General features: G+C 38.9%; 1 protein-coding gene across 9 annotated transcripts in view; it reads left to right on the top strand.

Annotated features, from left to right (window-relative positions):
• Positions 1-17,208, top strand: part of LOC120716527 (glutamate receptor-interacting protein 2-like) — a 259,433-nt gene that overhangs the window by 193,914 nt on the left and 48,311 nt on the right. The gene's annotated exons all lie outside the window — the stretch shown is intronic.

Genomic DNA, 17,208 nt, shown 5'->3' with positions numbered 1-17,208 from the left:
TAGCACTTATTGAATCTGATTTGACCACATTTGGAGAAGCGGTTGGAGCCAGGAAGGTATCCGTGAACACTACCATTGGTTAACTAGCTTGACTGGTAGGGTCCATAACGTAGTCCATAACTCTCTGCCATATTGAATTAATCCAACGGGATGCATTATAGTGAAAAATAAGCTTCAAACTAAAAAAAAACAAAACAATTTGAACAGGTGCAACTGAGCCCCTTTGTTAAGGTATCCCTAAAAACAATCAGTGTATATAGACCCAAAATATGCAGTTTTTTTGGAGTTAGCATGACTTTGAAACTGATATATTATTGATTTTTAAACTAACATATTTCAACTAAACTGACTTAACCAAGCCAAGTATTTTGCATTGCCTAAACCAAACTAAGTAGGTTTTATTGCTTAAACTTAAGTAGTTTCATTAAAATAAATAAATAAAAGATCCCAATGAGATATGTGACTCAAACTCCTGTCTGCCAGTCCATCCTGTTTATATACTGTATGTGCACTTTTTTGTCCTTTAAGGTGGAAAACGTTTGGATAAGTGAAGACGCATCAACATCTATTGTATGAGGTCAGGTTCATGCCCACGAAATAAAAACAACAACAACAACAACAACAATAAAGCAAATGCATCGATGCATTTTTTTTTTAACTATTTCTCCAATTCATGGTCATAGGTCCTATCACAGTTGTCATGAGCAAGAGGCAGGATGCATCCTGAACAGGTCATGAGTCTACTGCAGGACGAACAGATCAGACAACTATTTATGCCCATATTCATACCCACAGTCACCAATTGATCACCACTTAATCAGCAATAGAACACTTTTGCACATTACTGGTGCTACATCACAAAGTGGTATAAATGCTTTTGGAAAAAGTATCATATTGTTTTATAAGATTATGTGCTATTGATTCAATTTGAAGTATTCCACATGGTGTCATAGCCAAGAAACAAAACTATCAACCATGATATCAGCATAACACATTTCTGATTCTATTCCTCTACAACATACAGTACATTAGTGTAGTAAAGTTAACGAGATGCATCAGGAGTATTAATAAGGTGAGCACCATCCTATTTCATGCACGAATGAACATAGTGGGAGATATATTCTGTGAAATGGCCTCAGAGACTAACCAAGATGATAACAATGCAGTGAGACTCACAAAGCTGCTTTTATTTCTTTTAGTTTTATGTAGATACAGACAGAGGTTCCGTATTTCACTGCATGCTTTGAGTTACTGCTGTAATTTAGATTCAATATTACAGAAGATTAAAACGGAAAAGTTAAGTTCCCTAACACTGCATATTTTAAAAGACTGTGACAAAAAACATTTTACTTTATTTTTTTAAGTAGTTTGATACTGTAGTTCTCATATGTCTCTTAGAATATGACCAAATAGACAGTTTTTCACTTTTTTTGCTGTTTGCACTGTTTTGTGGGGCTGATTTAATCTCACCATTGCTGAAGGGATAAGGATATAAAGCAGAAATATACAATAAATGTATGATGAGAGCTTTATCACCATGTTGGGTTTCTGCCGACAGCTTGATTTGATCCTCTTTATTTTCTGAGCTGACCACACCGATAATTTAATATTCAGAGTGGGCAAAGGTATAGACATTCTTCAGTTAAGGGGAGGTTAAGATGTGTGTATTAAAAATGCATTGGTGAAAGTTAAAGTACTCTTTCAACTTCTTTATTCAAGGTAAAGCTAAAAAAAAAAAAAAAAGAGTAGGATTGTTGACTACATTGTAAGTGGGAAACTCTGCCTCTACATCTAAAAATTTTAATATGTACAGTCAGGATTTGGTAAGTGTGGGAACCCCAAAATCAGCTGTAATAGTGGAGTGTGGGGGAAAAATCACTTAAAAACAAGTCATAATAATTTCTATTGTGTGGATTTTGTATGCAGGCTGTGATGAGCCAACTTGTGCTGCTGCTCTAAAATTCACTGCTCTTTGGTATTTTCAACCTCTAAGCAGTATAAAGCATTTTGTAGGTAGAATTAAGTGAGTGAAGCATCATCATGTTAAAGGTCCAGTCATTCATTTTTTGAGTATATTTATTGGAAAGAAAAAAAAAAAGAATATTGTCCTCATAAATATATGGTGATTATTATACAAGTATGTCTTCCAACAAATTGATGCATTTTCATGCACTTTGAATTAATCCATAAATATACAAAGGCCCCACCAGCCTTAATACAGTGGCTGAGATGGACAGTCCCATTTTTCCTAATCATGTTTTATGTAGGGGAGGAAAGGAGGACTCATAGGCATTTGTGTGCTGTGGAGTCAAATTTTAATTCATACCTGCACCTTCAGACTGAACATGTAAAGGATCATACTTATGTTTTAGACAGTTCAACTTGGAAAATAGATTATTCCCTTTGTGCTTGCTCCTCTTTTGTAGCACCAGAAATTTTATTCATTCTGGTCCATAATTATATGTTTTTGCCTTTAGTCTGCAATAAGGATCACCAAGGTTGTCTTCTAAGTTTTATTGTTCCTTCCATTTACATTCAAATCGAGCTGATATCCAGAAGGTATTCAGTGACATGAAATAATAAGTCTCCTCAAAAACTTAACAACCCATTTATGAAATCGTGCGATATAAAAGTAAAAAAAAATACACAAGTTACCTGAAAATTCTATTTAAGTACAATGAAAATATATGTGTACTTTGTTACTTCCCACCTCTGTTAATAGTGACAGTTGTGAGGCAGTGAGTATGTCAGAAATTACTATCAGCTTTGCATGTTGCATTCATATATCTCTGTTGTTTCCTACAAACTGCATTTTGCTCAGCAAGTTGTAACTATACTCCTCTGGCAGGACATCTGTTCTCTGATTACAAGCATGACGATAATGCAGCTAAACAGAATGCAGACATGAGTGCTTAGTGGCAATCTGCAGTCACTGGCCTCTATTATTAAGTACACCTGTGCAACTATAAAGAGCATGATTAGACATTTGCATTAGATAATGCAAATATCAAGCCTGCCAATGACATGGAATTAACACATTTAGACATGTCGACATGGTCAGGTCGACTTGCTTAAGTTCAAACCAAGAATCAAAATGGGGAAGAACCGAGGCATGCAGAAAAGCATCTCTGTATGTACAAGATGGGAACCTTGAAGTAGATGCATTACAGCAGCACAAGACCACACCAACTGCCACTCCTGTCATCCAAGAACAGGAATCTAAGGCAACCGTTCCAGCAGTCTCACTGATGTTGGAGAACAGAAGACTGAAAACACAGTTTCCAGCTTTCTGCTAAAACATTCAGATAATGAGGGGGATATTTTCTTGGTAAACAATGGGTCCTTTAGTACCATTTGAGGATTGTTTAAGCTTACCTGACTACTATTGACCATCTTTATGGGCACAGTGTGTCTCGTAATGGTCTCCACGGTCAAACTGAGCATTTTTGGAATGTGGTGGAACGGCAGTGTAATGTAAATACAGACCAAAATCTTTTGTTAGTCGTGCCAGTATAATGCTGAAAAAGGTTCTGGGATGTTTTTAGCACCTGGTCGAATCTATGCGACAAAGAATTAAGGCTATTTTGAAGGGGAAAAGGGCCCAACCCAGCACTAACAAGGTAGACTTAGTAAAGGGACTACTGAATGTCTAATTGTTCAGACTGATAATTTGTAATTAATAACACTAATTATAAAAATAAAAATAGAAAACTGCTTTTGAATATTTTCAGCGACAGAATAGGACATTTCTTACTGTGTCTTTAACACATTATGTTCTCTTCCCTGTCATTTACATTTTTAGACAGTTAGATAATGCTCTTACCTCAAGCTGCTTACTCCAGGTGCATCACGGCAGCGTGCGCGGGGGATCAAACCATGTGACTAATTAATGACGGGACTGTCTTTCACATCACAACACCCAGTTATTTCTCATTTTCATCACTCTTCTCTTTCTCTTCCTTTGCCGGTCCTCTGATAAAACCAGCTCAACTTAGTTAACTGAACATCAGTTTGAATCTGCTACAGAGATGTGTTGGCACAAGAAACAAAACTGTAACTTCAAAGGTGTTTTTGACATCTTTTTCCTGCCCTACAACTGTCAAGCTGATTTCTCCTTGTGCCTGATTTTCTTCATCTGTGAGATTTTTCTATCTTTGTTGAAATCCAATAGTACTTTGTTTGTCATGTTTTTAGGGATGTTTGCCTCATATTATGGTGGATTTGGTGACATTTAATGTGTCTTATAGTTGAAATGCAAATCTCGTGCAACAATGTATTTTTATGGCAATAATCAGATGACCAGGAATGATGTGGAGTGCATTTTTGCAGCGGTGTTTTTCAGAGTGTGTGGTGATAAAGCTTTTATAGTAGGAGTGTCAAATATAAGGCAGAATTGGCCTGGCAAAGACTCCAGTCCAGCCCACCAGATGGCACTGGAAAATACCAAAGGATGCATATAGATTTTAAACCTCTAACTATATTTTCATAAGTTTTAAAGTTAGCTTTTCCTGTTGATAAAGACCATCGCCCTGTCAGCTCAACACAACAAGAAGTAAGGAGATGCCTGCTTGTAATTTCAGTAACTACAATAATCTTTAGTTCAGTCATGGAATTGCTTTTTACCATTTTCATGACGGTGTACAAAATCCTCCTTACTCAATAACTTAATATTTCTTTGCAATATCCAATATTCTCCACATTGCTGGAGGTACTAATGTTAAAATCTTACAATTTGGTTGGGAAATCAAAAGCAGTAAATTTAATTTTTGGCCTTTCTTATTGTTAAAAATTCCTATTTGTACAAATGGTAAATGGTAAATGGCCTGCATTTGTATAGCGCTTTACTCAGTACCTAAGGACCCCAAAGCGATTTACACTACATCCAGTCATTCACCCATTCACACACACATTCACACACTGGCAATGGCAAGCTACATTGTAGCCACAGCTGCCCTGGGGCGCACTGACAGAGGCGAGGCTGCCGGACACTGGCGCCACCGGGCCCTCTGACAACTGGAATCTGAGTGGCTCAGTTTTTTACTATATAATATTTGCTTCAATTTTTTTTATTTCTACCTTTTTATATCTCCTGCCTTTCTCAGCTTTATTGTTAAATACCAATACCAGTAAAACTATCTGTCATGAGAATGCTAAACTTTCAATCTTGTATCATTCAGAGCACATATTGTACATATTGGTTTTGATTTTAAGAATATGCTGATACATCTTTATTTGCAACATGTGTATCAGAATTGTCTGGCAGGCAGACAATGTTGTTCTGGATTTAATTTGTAAAACACCTGTATATTAATCATGTCACTAAAACCCACAGAGAAAAACTTCTGTATCACAGTGCCTGTGCTTAACAGTGAGACCATGATATGAACTAAACATTTCAGCACAATATTCAGTATTTTTGTGTGGCATATTTTAATGCAGAAAAAAAATATAGCCTTCAGGTGAGAAGTGAAAGCCAGCCATTTCTCCTTTACATAGCTTATATCAGCTGTACTTCTTGAATTGATTTTCTTCATGTCTTGAAGAAATGTCCTTTTTTCTTGCAATTGCAGATCTTAAAAACAAAAAATATCATTTTTTTTGCCCTTATAGCACTGTTCTTGATGTCCTTAAAAAATATGTTTTGTTTCTGATGAGGCAAAAAAGAGAGGCTGTGAGCAGTGAAGCATTTTACTCTGGGAGAGTAAAACAATATTATAGGAACAAATTATGTTATAGCAGTTTCGGTCATTATAATAAATATAAATACCCAAAAAAGAACATCTTTTGGTTAACTGTCTATTTCAGATGGATGCTGTACTGATGAATATTCTGTGTCATCTGCTTTAGAAAGTTTGTCACAGATAAACTTTAGCAAGAGTTTAGCTTGGCAAGAAAGAGATAAAGAGGTGACACAGAGCGAGAGAGAGAGAGAGACATGAGACCATTAGAACTAAAGTGTTGATGAGACCCCTCTGCTGCACCCCTATTCTACCCTCCAACCAGATCCATACAGGCAGCAATTACCACAACAGACAAGCTATTAACCACCCTAATTACTGCTTGTTCCTTCCATAGACACTCAGTGTGTGGGTGAGACATCTACTGTGTGTGTGTGTGTGTGTGTGTGTGTGTGTGTGTGTGTGTGTGTGTGTGTGTGTGTGTGTGTGAGAGAGAGAGAGAGAGAGAGAGTGTGTGTGTGTGTTTGGAGAGTGGGTGTAAAAAATTGTGCAAGAAGTGACAGAACTTGTATGTGTACAGGTCAGGATAACTGTGTGTGCACATGTACAACACACAATTTTTGCCATTTTTCCCCCCGTCTGTTTAATATTTACTGAGTGGGTGGGTGGGAGGGTTACCGTTCATATGTGCTGTATTTTGCAGTTTTTGTTTTTTTCTGTATCTTTTTTATCCCTCTGTGTACCAGCTTTGTCATGAACAATAGCCAATTACACATCTTCAATTTCATTCAGCATCATAATGGCAGCAATCAGATGCGTTAGTATTCAAAAACTCAGAGCCTGTGTGTGTCTATGCATGTCACAAAGACACACACGCACACCCTACACACACTCACACACACTTTGTAGAGGTTCTAAACTGGCTACCATTAGGTAGGGATGGGTACCGGTACCGGACATAAACGGTAGTAACCAGACCGAAAAGCAGCGCAAATTTCGGTGCTTTGTTTCTGTGCTTTTTTTTCCCCTGAGATGTCATACACTTTGAATTCTAGCCAATAATTTTACCTTTGCAAGCGTAGTAGGCGGGCCCAGGTACGTACGTTCTTTTAGAGCAAAGCTACAGATTAAAAATGCCCACGGAGAAGCGGTCAAAAGTCTGGCTGTACTTACAGAAAAAGATGCAAACTCAGCAGCCTGCAACAAGTGCTTTAAGCTGATACTGTGATACTGTCAAAGGAGGTAACACCTCAAATCAGATGAAACACCTGGCGACGTATAGCATTTTGTTAAAAGCCGAGAAATGCACTTGGGCCTTGGGCGGCATTGTAACACCTGGGAGAACAGCCACACTGACCGTTCATTGGAGATGACAGAATTTGGACCATTTTTAACTCTCAGTGATACCACAGTGTTTGTTTAATTTGGTAACTGAGAAGAGTTGGGACCTGGAAATGGATAATGTCATCAGACCTAAGAAGCAGATTGTGAACAATTTTCATGAAAAGACCAGAACAAATGATGTTTTAGTCTTTTTCTGTGTTGTTCTTACCTGTCATCTCCATTCATTCCTATTGAAGATATCAATTCTTTATAATGAGTCAATCAGGGTCCACTAGAAAAAAATCAAAATAGCCCTACAGTGCATGTGAAACAAAGATATACCAGTGACCGGGTCATTGATTTTTATGGTGCTTGTGTGACACTGAAACTTGATGTAACAGAGGAAAACTGTATGTTATTTCTTCAGATACACTGGCATTTGTTGTCGTTATGATCATTAAAGGGCAGTAACAATTTCAAGGTAGTGTGACCTAAACAAGCAAAAATATTTAGTAACATTACCACTAATGGTCTAGAGTAACACCACACAATTGAAAGGCTGCATAGCTTTCTTCCAGACTTGTTGGAATTTGAGAAGTCTGAAGAAAGGTTAAAAGGGATCTTAGTTGGGTCATTTTAAAGGTTAAGCTGTATGTTTCTGGTTATACAGGTACTACACACATACACTACATCATCATATTACGATTATTCTATAGATGTATGGTGACTCATTGCAACCTCACAGCAAGACACTCTTCAGTTAATGTCAGGGAAGGGCCTGGATAATGGCTTTCTTGAGTTAGTCTCCCATTACCTGTCGGCCACACTAAGGAATCTACAAATAATTATGGCAGACATATAGACGATGTGAATGACTATTTCCTGGATTTTCGTTGCATTTTGCTTTTCTTGCAAATCAAAATTAAGATAAAGTTAAAGTGTCATTGCTAGTTTATGTAAGTTTGTTTGAAAATATGCATACTTGCCAGTCTGTCTTCTGTCTTTGTCTTCTCATTTTCCTGCATTGAACAAACAGGTGTATCTCTTTTTCTGAACGCTTCAGCAGCACGCTTGTTCATTTGTTTTGTGACACCTACTTGATGGTTTAGTGAATAGCGAATGATTATAATATTGTGCTTGCTTTAATTTCTTATTCAACAAAATGAATAGGCTGAGTTACTCTGTTCGCTTCTTTTCAATTGGATCTTGTGTTCTCTTTTATGCACCCTGAGAAGCCTGACTGAGTAGTGCTGCATTCTTTTCACATGAAGCCTTCTTCCACTTTCATACAAACGTACCTGGCAGCTGCTCTCTGCAATCACAGCTCATTCAAGTGTATTTTGCATATTAGTCCAGGAGAAACATCATAAATAAAACCTTATTATGTTAATATTTACTATTGTGTACAGTGCTGCTACATTCTTGACATTGATGTGTTCTTCCGAACATATCATCAGTGACAGATTTTCATTCATTTCAGTTTACAGATTTTGATGAATTCTTAAATCTCTACGGTCAGACTGCAACTAGTCACAAATTTTTGCCTATGCAAATTTGCTCTTGTTATGGAAATTATTCACTTTTTCATGACTACAAATGAAAGCCAGGGGTGAAAACATACAAAGTTCACATTGCAGTTACAAACCCCTTTGTTTCTCTATATTCAGTGATGGATCTCTACAGAATTGCCTTTAAATGAGTGGCATCAACTTACCAATAAGAGGCTCTGCTGTGTATATGCATGTGTATAATAATAAGCACAACGAGGTGACACCTAGATTCACCCATGCATCCACTTTGTTGTCACATTTGGAGAAACCACTCTGTGTGTACTTGAGAGAGTGTAAATGTATGTTTGTATGTATATCTATGATTAAGTTGTTGGGGTGTTGTGTCTAGTAAGTACTGTTATATACCACTGAGTGTTTTTGTGTGATTGCTAAAGAAAGAAATGGTTAAACTAAGATTGTGTGTAGGAAGGTGTTTTCCTAATTATGTGCTTTCAAACTGTAGGTCAGAGTATGATCATGATATGTATTCATTTTAGTGCTATGCTTGTCAGTAAATATCAACTTATCAAATTCAGATTAGAAGCTCAACATTGATTTGATCTGTGGTTGAGAGGTAGATGATTAGTTGTTTAAGCTAAACATCAGCTTGGTGTATTGATACATGAAAAATACCCCAATATTGTTTTGCTCAAAACCTTTGCTACTTTCCAATTCACTTTTTGCATTGCTATCTTGACACCATATTCTCATGTGTTTTCTGCTAATTCAAAACTCACCATTTGAAATGCAAATATCCACATTTCGCAGATCAAAGACTTTCATACATCTAGTTTAAAACTGGGCAACACTTTTATCTGCATCTGGGTCATTTCAGCAGCAACTATATTTCCATATTGGTTCAAACTATATGTTAAACTATAGTCTCTGAAAGCCACACTGAACCAGAGACTGGAGAATAAGAACTGGACTGTTGCCTACTGGTCCAAAGTCCTCTGTACAGATCAAAGTAAATTTTACATTTCATATCGAAATCAAGATCTTAGAGTCTGGAGGAAGAGTAAAGAAGTATAAAATCAAAGTTGTTTGAAGTCTAGTGTGAAATTTCCACAGACATGATGATTTGAAGTGCTTGCTGTGGTTGTGTGATTTTAGAGCACTTCATGCCTCCATCCCAAGTTTGATAAAGATGCAGATTCCCTTTTTTCAGCATGACTTAGTACCAGTCTTGAGTGTACAAAACTACATGCTATTACCATGTTCCTGATCTGAGTATATTTATATTTGGTCATTCTAAATTGCCCATAGGTGTGAATGTGAGTGTGAATGTTTGTCTGTCCCAGAGTGTACCCAGAATTTTGACCTACAACCCCATAAAACACTTAAAATATATCATACATGCATGCATACATGCAATGTGCTACTGTGTGTCTGTGGGTGTGTGTGTGTGTGTGTGCACCAAAAAGTACAATTATTTGTGTATCAAAGTAATATGATACTTTGATACACAAATAATTGTGCGTTTTGGTGCATAGATGTTTTTTTAGTCTTATTTCTTCACATTAGTGGAATTTTCAGTAGCAGACATACAACTTATAGGCTAACATTTAAACAGCATCCTATTTTTAATTCTTTTTTTCCGTTTCCTTTAATTTATTCATTCATTTATTTGCAATGGAGATGCCACAATTTTGTGGTGGTGGCCAGGCTGAGGCTTGAATTTAATTTAGGGTGGCACAAAAATCAGTGTCTTGTTCAGTTTTCATTCTGAATAGCACAGAGCTGTAGGCTGTATTGTAACTATTTTGGTCACTCACTTTTTCATCAGCTCACACAGCCAACAGTGAGTGACTTCATGCATTAAAAATGCATCACTATGGGGTTTTCACTTCTTTTAATTAAAAAAAAATATATATATATATATATATATATATATATATATATACAACCGCAGCAATTTCCTAATGTTGTAAACCTCCTCAACATCTGGCAATAAACCCTTTCTGATTCTGATTCTGATTCTGATATATACATGTGTGTGTGTGTGTAGTGTGTGTGTGTGTGTGTGTGTGTGTGTGTGTGTGTGTGTGTGTGTGTTAATAAAAATGAAAGCAACACTAAACATGTAACATCTGTTGTGGGGCACACACATGCACACATACAGTAGCATATTGCTTTTGCAGTATATCCTGAGTGAACATTTAGCTGACAAGAAATGTTGGCATACTACATGTAACTGTAACAACATAAGTACATTGCAATTTCTATTCAGCTGTTTAGTTTTGTTCGGAAAATAATAAACATTTAAAATAATTCAGCCCTTTTCATTTTTATGTCAAAACATACATTTAACAGTTGTGCCATTGTTGCTACAGAGCAATGAATCTGAACTTAAAACCTGTTGTACAAAAATTACTTTGTATTTGTCCAATGACATCCATCCTTTGTTCTGTAAAACCTGCCCAGCACATGCTAAAGTCATTACTGTCTCTGCTTGAAAAGATGCTCATGCTGTAAGCATTATGCCAGCACTTCTGCTGCAGGAGGAAATCTGGCCTGACGCCTCTTCTGTAACTCAACCTGTTTGGTGAGCTGACAGTGCCGGCAGTCATTAGCCTAATCACATTCAAATTATTCACTCGGAGGCACTAATTTATCAGAAAGTGTTGGGGAACCGAGAAGAGAGGCAGTGAAAAAAAGGTTTTAAAAAGAAAAAGTGTCAGTGTGAAGATGATATGTATATCCATTGAAAAAGACTAGTATTGCTAGCAGATGATGTGCTATGCTTCCAAAGGCCTGTTATGACAAACAAGTTTGTAGTGATCTGATACCTCAGTCACAGAAACTCTGGCACTGGAGATATGTGGGTTTGGAGGATGAGAGCTGCAGATTCATAGTGCTCGAGGGGGTAAGTTGTGACTAAATCAGTTTGTCTTACATCCAGTCAGTGCGGCAGAGATGGCCAAGTTGCTGAAAGCATTCCTGATGTCTTTGCAAGTGTACATTTGTATTTTCTAGCATGCTTGAGTTTTATTTTCATGCACATATTTTGCATGTAAGCATGCATGTGTGTGTTGATGAGCAGCCTTTAGGGTCCATTATACTCGTGACAGCCCCACAGCAGGAACAGCCAGCCATATAACTTATGAAAGCAGTTTAAAGCTAAATTGAATCCACAACTTATGAATTATTAAACTTATTACACCTCTGTGAAGATCTCTAGACTCTGAGACACAACAACAATGGCCTCCTTTTAACTGTTACTGCTGGGAAGAGAACTGATTTCTAAGCATTTCCAGTGGGACAGCACTGCATATTTGAAATTGTTAGAAGCCAGGAAATTGTGTCATTGTTAGAGGATATCACTTTATATATTGCTGAACTGTTTCTTGTAAAGACATCAAATGGTCGATAAAGGTAAAACTACAAGCTATATATAAAAGCTTCGCTTTAAATATGCTACCATGGATTTTTAAAATACTTTATGTTCTGTGGAAATATTCATTTTTGTAATTGTGCTTTGCATAAATGCATGTGACACATTAATTAAGGTTAAAGATACAATGAAGTTTTTTACAATAAAATTTCCATCCATCTTCCTAAGCAGACCTCCCTCTCCCCAGCCATCTCCTCCAGCTTATCTGGGGGAACACTAAGGCATTCCCAGGCCAGCCGAGAGATATAATCTCTCCAGCATGTCCTGGGTCTGCCCCGGGGCCTCCTCCCGGTGGGACATGCCCAGAACACCTCACCCAGGAGGCGCCCAAGAGGCATCCTTGTCAGATGCCCGAACCACCTCAGCTGCTCCTTTCGATGTGGAGGAGCAGCGGCTCTACTCTGAGCCCCTCCCGGATGGCCGAACTTCTCACCCTATCTCTAAGGGAGAGGCCAGCACTATACACAGTGCAGGTAGAGCACTGTAGAACCACTTTCCCCTCCTGATACGCCTGACGGTTTGCCAGAATCTCTTCGAGGCAGTCCGAAAGTCTTTTTCCATGGCCTCTCCGAACTCCTCCCTCACCCGAGTTTTTGCTTCAGCCACTGCCCGAGCTGCGTTCCGCTTGGCCTGTTGATACCTGTCAGCTGCCTCCGGAGTCCCACAGGCTAACCAAGCCCGATAGGACTCCTTCTTCAGCCTGGTGTCTCCCTTCACCTCTGGTGTCCACCATTTGGTTCGGGGATTACCAGCACGGCAGGCACCAACCACCTTGCGGCCGGAGCTCAATGCAGCAGCTTCAGCAATAGAGATGCTGAACATGGTCCATTCGGACAAAATGTCCCCAGTATCCCTCGGAATGCTGTTGAAGCTCTGCCGGAGGTGTGCGTTGAAGATCTCGCGGACTGGGGCCTCTGCTAGACGTTCCCAGCACACCCTCACTACACGTTTAGGTGCACCGGGTCTGTCTAGCGTCCTCCCCCTCCACCTGATCCAACTCACCACCAGGTGGTGATCAGTTGACAGCTCAGCCCCTCTCTTTACCCGAGTGTCCAGAACATATGGTCGCAGGTCGGGTGATACGATTACAAAATTGATCATCGACCTGCGGCCTAGAGCGTCCTGGTGCCACGTGCACTTATGGACACTCTTCTGTTTGAACAAGGTGTTCGTTATGGCCAAACTGTGATTTGCACAGAAGTCCAATAACAAAACACCGCTCGGATTCAGATCAGGGAGGCCGTTCCTCCCAATCACACCCCTCCAGGTCTCGCTGTTGTTACCCACGTGAGCATTGAAGTCTCCCAGCAGGACAACAGAGTCTCCAGGTGGAGCACCTTCCAGCACCCCACCCAGGTACTCTGAACTGCCACTCGGCGCATAAGTGCAGATGACAGTCAGGATCCGTTCCCCGACCCTAAGGCGCAGGGAACAAACCCTCTCATCCACCGGGAAGAACCCCAACGTACCAGCAGCAAGCTGAGGGGATATTAGCATACCCACCCCAGCCCGCCGCCTCTCATTAGGGGCAACTCCAGACTGAGACAGAGTCCAGCCCCTCTCCAGAAGACTGGTTCCAGAGCCCAAGCCATGCGTAGAGGTGAGCCCGACTATATCTAGCCGGTACCTCTCAACCTCACGCACTAACTCACCAGAGAGGTGAAATTCCATGTCCCAATTGGCAGCCGGGGATCGGTCCGCCAGGGCCTCCGCTCCTGGCCACCACCCGGCACACAATAAAATTTAGTTCACCAATTTGTTTAAAGGCCAAAGCCTTGACAGTGAAGGAGTTATGCATATGTTGAATAAACAACATAAACATTGTAACTAATTATGATATGTAGACACAGAAAAAGGATAGATACGCAAGCTCAAAAACATAAAACACATTAAAAAAAAACCCACACCAACTCATATGCTGACCTAACCTTTCTGCTCTTTCATGTTGTAAACTGAATGAGCCATTAGTCAACTGTGCAAACCACCAGACCAATGTATAGATTTTAATTCTATTAAATATGAATGGAGTTTCTGCACTCACAGGCGTACACTTGTAGTGATTAAAAAGGGTTTATGTGTACTTATATCCTTCTACCTCAAATGTGTTTCTGCTCCTACTCCTACAGGACTATTTTTAGTCCTGTCAGTACCATCTACGTTCAGGGAAGGTAGATGTCACAGGAAACTCGCTACCACACAGGAAGACACTAGCAGCAATGTGGCAACTAGAGATCATAGAATGTCAATAAATTCAGGAACATGTAGTGACAACAATAAAAAAAAGAAGAAAAAATGTGTTGATCCTGGTGGAATTGAATATAAAATACTTTCTGAACTGTCTGAACATGATGTTACTTTTGCCTCTGGTGATTAAAATAAAACTTAGAGCACTTACTCTGACCCTTAGCATTAGGCCTGCCCAGTGTGAAGACTGACGACATACAGAGATTTCTTGACATATTAGTAAAATATAGAAAGCAAATACCTTGTTAATTTGGCTGTTAAAGTAATATGTCACACAATCGTTAATTCTGGCCAGCTAACGTTTGCGGTTTCTTTGGTACTGTTACAAATGTTTTTTAAGTGCTTACTCTGCTAATGGTAGTAAGCTGATTTAAAATGTTGCTCTGGAACAGCATTACAAATATGCATTTATTTTGGAAAATTGGCTAAGACATTTATGTTTAAGCTGTGGCATAATTGTGCCTGGTTTTAATGCAACTTCTGAATTAGAGTATGAAAATAACTGGGAAGTGGTTTATGAATTGTTAAACTTATCCCATCCCTCCGATGGAGCAGAGGTTGTAAAGTAGGACACATCCTTTCCCTTCAGAGTCACAACAACAACAACAAGCTCAGCTCTGCTGTCGCAGCTGCTGTCAAACTAAGTTAAAGAGTGTGGGTTAGCAAAATACTTAATATCCTTAATATATCATAGATGAGTCCTTAAATATGTGCATTAATATAATTGTACTCAATAATAGATTGAAAAGGAAAAGCAGATTTATAGTAAAAAAAAAAAGAATGATTCCTTACACAAAAGCTCTATATTCGTTCTATGGTAGAAAAGAAAAGAGCAGCTTCGATTTATTTGCATTATTGTGTGATACTAGTGCCAAAAGGACATTATGATGCATCAAATACATATATTTAGTGATATTCAGTTATATCCGCAATAATTTCTGGCCCCTCTTTGTTCTTCATAAAAAGCAGAAAGACATTCCTGGACAATTCATGCAGAGCCAAATTAATTTTGCAGATATGTATAAAAAAGAAAAGTTGCAGTCACGCTGTCAGCGGGTGGCTCACTTGTAGATAGAGCACATTGACACCACCTACAGGCAGAATTACTATTATCTTTGTTAGCTAGACAGGAATTAAAACTGGAAACTGCAGCTGTGCAACTGGTTCATATTCATGATCACATCATTGATATTGTATTCAAAAAGTACTTTCTTTATTGGCAGAACCTCCCAATTAAAAAGGAAAGTGGTTACTGCAAGTATGTAGACAGGCAGACATTGTGACATTTAATTTAAGTTTGTATACAAGATTCCCTCCTGTGCTTTTAATTTAGGAACAAAAAAAGCACAGCTTTAGAAAGCTGTGGTGATCTGAGCAGAAGAAAAAATAAAATATTAAATGTCTTCTAGATATTTGCCAGAAAGTCTCTGCCGCAGACTATAAAGCATGACATCTGTTCCCCCAAATGTGACATATAGTGTTGGCCTCTGTTTCATTGTCCAAACTGGCAGGAGACTTCCTTTAACAGCTCTTCTGGGTATTTGCCAATGTGTCAACCTACTTAAAGTTAGTTAAAGTGACAGTGTGTAGGTAACTGGAAAATCTCCCTTACATGTAATCTTCACACAGTAGTGTGCAAAACTGATGCAATTTCAGTTGTGGTACGGAGATTACAAATGTGGGGTGTTTTTTTTTTCAACATTTTACACAGCATTTCTTTAAAAAAAAAAAAAACTCTTACAAGGGAGAAAATTCCCTCGAAGAAGCATTTAGAGAATATTTGCAGCTCTAAAGGCAGGAAGGCCAACTGTGTTTGCATCTGTTCAGTTGGGGCATGAAACCCCTTTGATCCTTAAGGAAAAAAAAGATTGATAGAAGTAACAGATGCAGTGCTGCAGGCTTGTCTTTACATTCTCAGTCATGGATTAGCTATCAGACATTTTTGTTGTACCTCTCAGAATCATCATCAGATATGCTCAGACCAGTGTCAACTGAAATTGGGAGCAGAAACCATTACTCAACAGTACCATCACTGACAAGCAATACAATTTATGGAAGCTGTGTACAGGTGTGAATGAGAGTGTGAAGGAAATGATATATCTGAATAACAAAGTCCAAATCAAAAACAAAAGAGCTTTGTGATCATCTTATGGTCATTATAAACTACTGTGCAGGGGTATTATTATGTTGCTACAAATTTCATATATTCAGTGTCACATGTAAGACGTTTGGGAGACACCACAGTCAGTTAAGATATGAAATGTGATTCCTGTGTTGAAAGTGAGCTAAAAAGGTGCCGACAGTGTTAGCATGATTGCTTTTCTAAATAGGTCTTTAGGTGTATGCTTACAGTATATAAGCACCATTAATAAATGGAATTTTTTGGTCTTTTATGTAGTTATTCGTTTGTGGTGTCCTTCATTATTTGTGTTGAGGACTTTCTGTTGAGTCAGATAGCCATACGTACAGTACACCCCAAGCAAACCTGATAATTCATCCTCGGGTTCGTCTGTGAAGGTTCTCAGTCATCCAGGTCATCGTAGTCTAAAACTCAGGAGGGTTCTCTTCAAGCACGACATCCTAGTGTACTTCAGACCCAGCAACACACTCAGACAAAAACTGGTTAGCCCGAAAGACAAAACTCCTAAACACAAACTTAACAATGTGGTGTATGCTGTACAGTGCAGCGAGGAATGCCCAGACCTCTACATCGGAGAGACCAAACAGCCACTTCACAAGCGCATGGCACAACATAGAAGAGCCACCTCCACGGGACAAGACTCAGCTGTCCATCTGCATCTAAAGGACAAAGGTCACTTTTTCGAGGATGCCAATGTTCACATTTTGGACAGAGAGGACAGATGGTTTGAAAGAGGAGTGAAAGAAGCCATTTACGTCCACTGTGAGCGACCATCTTTGAACAGAGGCGGTGGTTTACGACACGGGGCCAGGTTTCACAATGAGCTCACCCGACACCTTGGCTGATTGTGACCCACACCCGCTTTCACACCTTGGCTCA

This window comes from Simochromis diagramma, unplaced genomic scaffold (genome assembly GCF_900408965.1).
Source record: "Simochromis diagramma unplaced genomic scaffold, fSimDia1.1 OVJJ01000320.1, whole genome shotgun sequence".
NCBI classification, from domain to species: domain Eukaryota; kingdom Metazoa; phylum Chordata; class Actinopteri; order Cichliformes; family Cichlidae; genus Simochromis; species Simochromis diagramma.
The sequence above is the reverse complement of the archived record's forward strand: the minus strand, read 5'-3'. Positions and strand labels throughout refer to the sequence as shown.